We start from the raw sequence: 6,057 nt of genomic DNA on the forward strand, positions 1-6,057 counted from the left end.
TCAATCCGGAAAACTCCAAACAACACACCAATGGCCGGGTACAACAACTGATGCACTCCCTCAATCAGGACCCCGACGCACTTTTTAGCACACTTAAACAACTGTATATCCCCCCTGCTCCCGACGTACCTGAGCAGCCTGAATACACTGGTCCAACCAATGACGAACTCGATGCCTCCATCACTTTCAAAGAAGTGAAAGCCGCGTTACTCACACTTCGTCGCCATACTGCTCCCGGAGCGGATGGGATCACAAACACACTCCTCCGACATCTTGACGACCTCACCATTGAACACCTCACTACCGTACTCAACACACACTGGCACAACCACACTCTCCCCAGTAGCTGGACCCACTCCGATGTAACACTTATCCCCAAACCTAATAAACCTCTGGGCATCCTGCACCTCCGTCCAATCTCTCTGACCTCTTGTCTCGGCAAATTATTGGAACATGTTATACACGCCCGAATCACCCACTACCTTGAATACAACATTTCCCCCCCAAATATGCTAGGATTTAGACCGCATCTTTCAACCCAGGACGCTCTTATACAGGTCCACCATGACATTCTACATCACCGCCCTACACGTGACAATGCGGCCATTTTCTCCTTAGATCTGCACAAAGCATTCGATAACATTTCCCACATCGCCATATTACGTCAACTCACTTCACTCGGCCTCGGCCCCAACACCTACGCCTATATCCGGAACTTTCTCTCCCCCCGTACGGCAACAATACGCCTGGGCACCCTGCAGTCCCCCCCTTTCCCTATGCCAGCCCGCGGCACACCCCAAGGGGCTGTCCTATCACCTCTTCTTTTTAACATAGCTCTTATCCCCCTAGCTACAGCCCTCCACACTATCCCACACCTCCGCAGCACTCTCTATGCAGACGACATAACTCTCTGGGTTCCTTCAGGCAGTGACGCACACATCGAGGAAACCTTACAGGCAGGTCTTACTACCACCCTGCAATGCATCCAACCCCTCACGCTCAACTGCTCCCCCACCAAGTCAGCCCTACTCGTCCTTCCGCCACACAAAACATCCCCCCCACCGAAAATCTGCTTATATGCACACAACACACCTATCCCCCAAACCACCCATCTCCGTGTTCTAGGGCTCCACATCACCTCCACTCGCTCCCCTCACATAGCACTCACTCACATCAAACAATACGTAGCCCAAACCTCTCACCTTATCCGCCGGGTGGCAAACCGCCAACACGGCATGGGAGAGACCGACCGCATAGGTCTTCTGCAAAGCTTTCTAATCAGCCGATTGACCTACCACCTTCCTTTCACCCCTCTCACACAAACCCAGCACAAACAACTCAACGGCCTTATACGCAAAGCCTACCGCCACGCGTTGCTTTTACCTCCCCATGCCTCTACCACGTGCCTTACAGCTATGGGACTCCACAACACTACACAAGAACTCATCCAAGCGCAGCGCTTCTCCCAAATCCTCCGTCTCTCCCGCTCCTCTACTGGACACCACATCCTAGCCTCCCTCAATATCAACCCAATTCAAACTCCCTCCCCCCCAATGCTTATACCCCCACACATACGACGCTTACTCCGCATCAAACCCCTTCCTCGAAACATGGACCCTCTCCACCATGCAGGCCGCCGTATGGCACGTGCCAAGCGCCACACCATCTCCCACCCACCCTCCCCCTTTACCATCTATGTGGACGCGGCTCAATACCCGAACAATCAGGCTTACGCCATTTCTATGCACGGTCCTCCCCACCCCACAACCATGTCTGTCCTCACCCCCTCTCCTACGGTGGCAGAGGAAGTTGCCATTGCCCTCGCCATAGTTCAACAGCCCCAACCCACCACCATCCTCTCCGACTCCCAGCATGCCATCTCAAACTACCTTAAGGGACGTATCTCGCCACAAGCTCTCCGTATCATCCTCCGACACCCTCCTCAGGATCCTGTGGAGCTGCTGTGGACTCCGGCCCACACTGGCTTAGGAGGCAATGAGGCAGTACATTCACATGCTCGAGAACTCGTTACCCGGGCTCCTGCTTCTTTTGCTCCTAACCACAGCATCCCCATCCCCCTGTACACATACACCGACATTACACTGCACCACAGACTGAACCGTCGAACCCTCCCACCCCCCCACAGCTCCCTATCACCAGAGGAGGCCCGCATGTGGCGCATCATCCAAGCGCACACGTTCCCTCACCGAACGATCCTGCAGCACTCCCACCCCCACCTGTTTCCCTCACCTCGCTGCCCGCACTGTGGTGCACTGGACACGCACTTTCATTCCCTCTGCCAGTGCCCCAAGAATCCCTACCCACCCCTCCCCACCCCAAAGGCCTGGGAGCAGGCCATGCGGAGCTCCGAGGTTTCGGACCAGGTGCTAGTCGCCTCCCGAGGCCTCCAGGTCGCTGCGGCCCTGTGGGCAGCCGCCACCGCCCCATAAGGGGGAGCTCTTTAAATAAATGTTATTTCTCTCTCTCGTGCCTCGTGGCTCGCGGCTCATGACGATCTGCAGTCAGGAGGTGCACTGCTCCGGTGGCGCGAGCTCTCTCGGCTGCCCTAGCCGAGCTGCTACAACACTTTGGACATGTAGATTTTAGGAACGGGAAATACGAAAAAAAAAGATTAGCCGCCCTGTAAAGCTGGATGACCAGCGAAGCTGAAGAGACATGGAATTTTGAAAAATGTACGGACTCCTAAGGGAAGTGGTGGTACGACTAGAGTTCCGCAATATAGCTCCCGCAGGGAGCTATATATAGAGCAACTCCAGCTACGACTAGCCGTTCCTCAACGCCTTGAAATTTCGGTGGATGGTCTGAAATCATGGGCCGGACGTATCCGGGTGTGGTGGAGAATCTGGCGGGACACACCCCATTTAAGCAGAGAGTTTTTGCACATCCCGTACACTTGAACATTTCTGACGTCCCAGGCGTCTGGAAAGCAGTCCGACAATACCTGCAGTGAGTAGGTCCAATGTAGAGGTGGCACAGAATTCAAAATAAAGGTGTGTCTCTCCGGAGTGAGTACCATACGTGGCCTCCCCATTACGACCAGAGAAGAGAAGCCAAATTGAAAATGGAAAACGTCTGTGTGTCTTTTTGCTTTAGTTATATTATGTACACACGCGCGACGTACCCACCACCCCTGGAGAGCAAAGGGAAACGAGGCACACATGAGCTTGGAACGATGGCAAAGAGAGGAGGCTGAATTTTTGCTCGCAAGTAAAATAAAACTTCTTGGTACCCTGTCTATACACAGCTTCGCTGTATAAGGGTGCACGTGGTATTAACGACACGCCTGTGCTGCTGTGTGGAAGTAGCTTGACCTTATAGGAACTTTGTTTTGATGGTGCGTTTCGCCACTACCGGTTTGTTTGTGAAACTATCCATGCACACCTGCTGCTAAAGAGTATTTACTTGCTTGATTTATTGTAGGGTTTAACGAACCGACGCAACGCAGGCGATGAGGCTTGCTGTAGTGGAGGTCTCCGGAACAATTTTGACCAGCTGGGGATTTATAACGTGCGCCGAAATCTCGTACACACGGGCGTTCTTGCTTTCCGCCTCCATCAGAAAAGCGGCCGCCGCGGCCGGGAATCGAACCCGCGACCTCGTGCTCAGCAGCGGAACGCCACTGAGCTACTGCGGCGGGTAGTATTTACTTAGGGCAATGCTTCCAACAAATTGAGTTTCGAATCAATTGCTTTTTTGCCGTTCCATTCCTTTGTCGTTGTGTTTTTCGGTTTAATATTTTCAAACAATGCACCATCTGGACCAACATTGTGTTTCAAAGAAATTCCTTTCCTGATTATTTTTCGTGGCTGGACCTACCTCCCTGATTCTGGTAATTATTCTGGAATCGTGACATTTATTTCAATGAAAGATAGTGGATAGGATTGAAGGATGTACTTTTCTTTTTATATAATTTAGTTGAGCTTGTAGCGCCACCATCATAATCTTCACCAGCGGCACGATCATCATCAGGAGATTGTCCAGCTGGCACGGGACTTACTCGGCACCCGGCACACCTCTGGAACGGCACTCTGGTTCTACTCGCTCGATTCCGACCATGGCGCAGCCAGCGCAACCGCAATAAACGTGGGCTCGGCCGCTCCGCCTCATCGGCCGCCTACAATTTGGTGACCCGACAAGCGGCTTCGCCATGGCTTCGAGACGCTGCTTCCCCAGACACAACGCGGACTACGGCACGCGAAGGACGTTCCCCGCCCTACCCGACCTTCCCTTGCTGATTCCGTTTGACGCCATCTCAAACCACGCTGCATGGTTCGTCATCTTGGAGAGCCATTTTTATGTAAATGACATCTGCTCCCCGGAAATCAGGTACCACGTCACACTACAGCATCTACCTGCTGACCTCATTGAGCAGATCCAGCTGCCGACCCCAGGACCCGGTGCGTATGACGACTTGAAGGCCGCTGTCCTAAACCACCGCGGTATAGGAACGCCTTTGTCCACACCACCACGCCTTCCAACGGCATCCGTGGATTACACTTCACCGGCAGCTCCACCCTCGCCTGACCAACAAGCGCGAACCCCGACTACGACTTGCGGCGCTTCCGAGTTGGCGTTTCACTTAGCCAACTCGACGCCACACCATGGCGCAGTCCCACACGTTGTGGCGTCGGCTGCAGAAACCTACCCAGGCGTCGACTGTTTTGCCGCTAACAACTGGGGAACTTCACCGCCTTCGCCGCATGGCACGGGTGAGAAGGATCTTTCAGACCCTTTTCCTCCCCGCACACGCGAGACCTCTTCCCCGTCACCGGTGGAACAGCTTCCAGCAGTAAACAGCTCGAGATCCTCGGATGTGCAACTGACACTCAAAGCTGATCAGACTGCCGCCGACAGTCCTGACACTCTGGCTATGATGAAGACACCGCAGAAACAATTGCGGGACAAACGTGCCAACAAACGTCGCCGAAGGAATGTCTTGTTACTATGCAGTCAGACGCGCCACGAAATGGTCACCCCACCTCGACCGATTTCCTGCTACAGGAGCGTATTCGGTTTACGATGTCACAGGTGCTCTGCTCTCCGACCCCGGATGAAACCAGCGCGAGTGCACTGCATGTCAGGAACCCGACACACCGGTGGTTCGAGAGACGCTTGTCGCTGGCGCCCTCCGCTGCTCCGTCTCTCACGGCGCGTGCGCATGTTGCCCAGACAGCGACACATCCCCACAGCTCACACTACAGCACAGTCAAGCCACTCCGGTCGTCATTCTGCCGCACCATGCTTCACCTCGTCGCTGTCCTTCCAGTTACGCCTGCCGTTCGCGCCACCATCAATTGCAGCAGCCGCTTCGCATCCCGCAATGCGTCCGCGGCCGCACTCCCAGCCTCGCCCACCAGAGGTTTCCCCACATCCCAGACGCTACCTCGCCGACGACCAGGGCCGTGCCGTTAGTCAACCTACTGCCACTTGACCACTGACTGCCCAAGGACTCTTCCTGACTACGGACAAATTGTACATACCTGTACATAGTGCATAGTGTATTTTCCTGCATTATTTACATTTCTCACTTTACCGCGCTTCACGCTAGGGGGGGAGCCCTGTAGCGCCACCATCATCATCTTCACTAGCGGCACGATCATCATCAGGAGATTGTCCAGCTGGCACGGGACTTACTCGGCACCCGGCACACCTCTGAAACGGCACTCTGGTTCTACTCGCTCGATTCCGACCATGGCGCAGCCAGCGCAACCGCAATAAACGTGGGCTCGGCCGCTCCGCCTCATCGGCCGCCTACAAGCTGTATAGTGATGGCTCCAAAGCGCCGTCACAATACAGCAAAATTTGGTTTCACTTACCAAAGCATTTATGGCCCATTGAGTGTGAAAGCTGGCGTGTACATCGGAAGCCGGGAAATAACGTTTTTAGAAGTGTTTCACTGCGCGAAGCTTTTCAGAACGTTAGTTTAAGCTCAGCAGGTGCGAAGAAGACCGTGCAGGGCATGCAGTACATTGGGAATGAAGGAAGTAAAGAAACGGAGCCAAACGAGCAATTAGGAATTTACCATTGCTGTCAACT

This window comes from Haemaphysalis longicornis, unplaced genomic scaffold (genome assembly GCF_048455015.1).
Source record: "Haemaphysalis longicornis isolate Haplotype H1 unplaced genomic scaffold, Haemaphysalis longicornis Haplotype H1 scaffold_7, whole genome shotgun sequence".
Taxonomy (NCBI): domain Eukaryota; kingdom Metazoa; phylum Arthropoda; class Arachnida; order Ixodida; family Ixodidae; genus Haemaphysalis; species Haemaphysalis longicornis.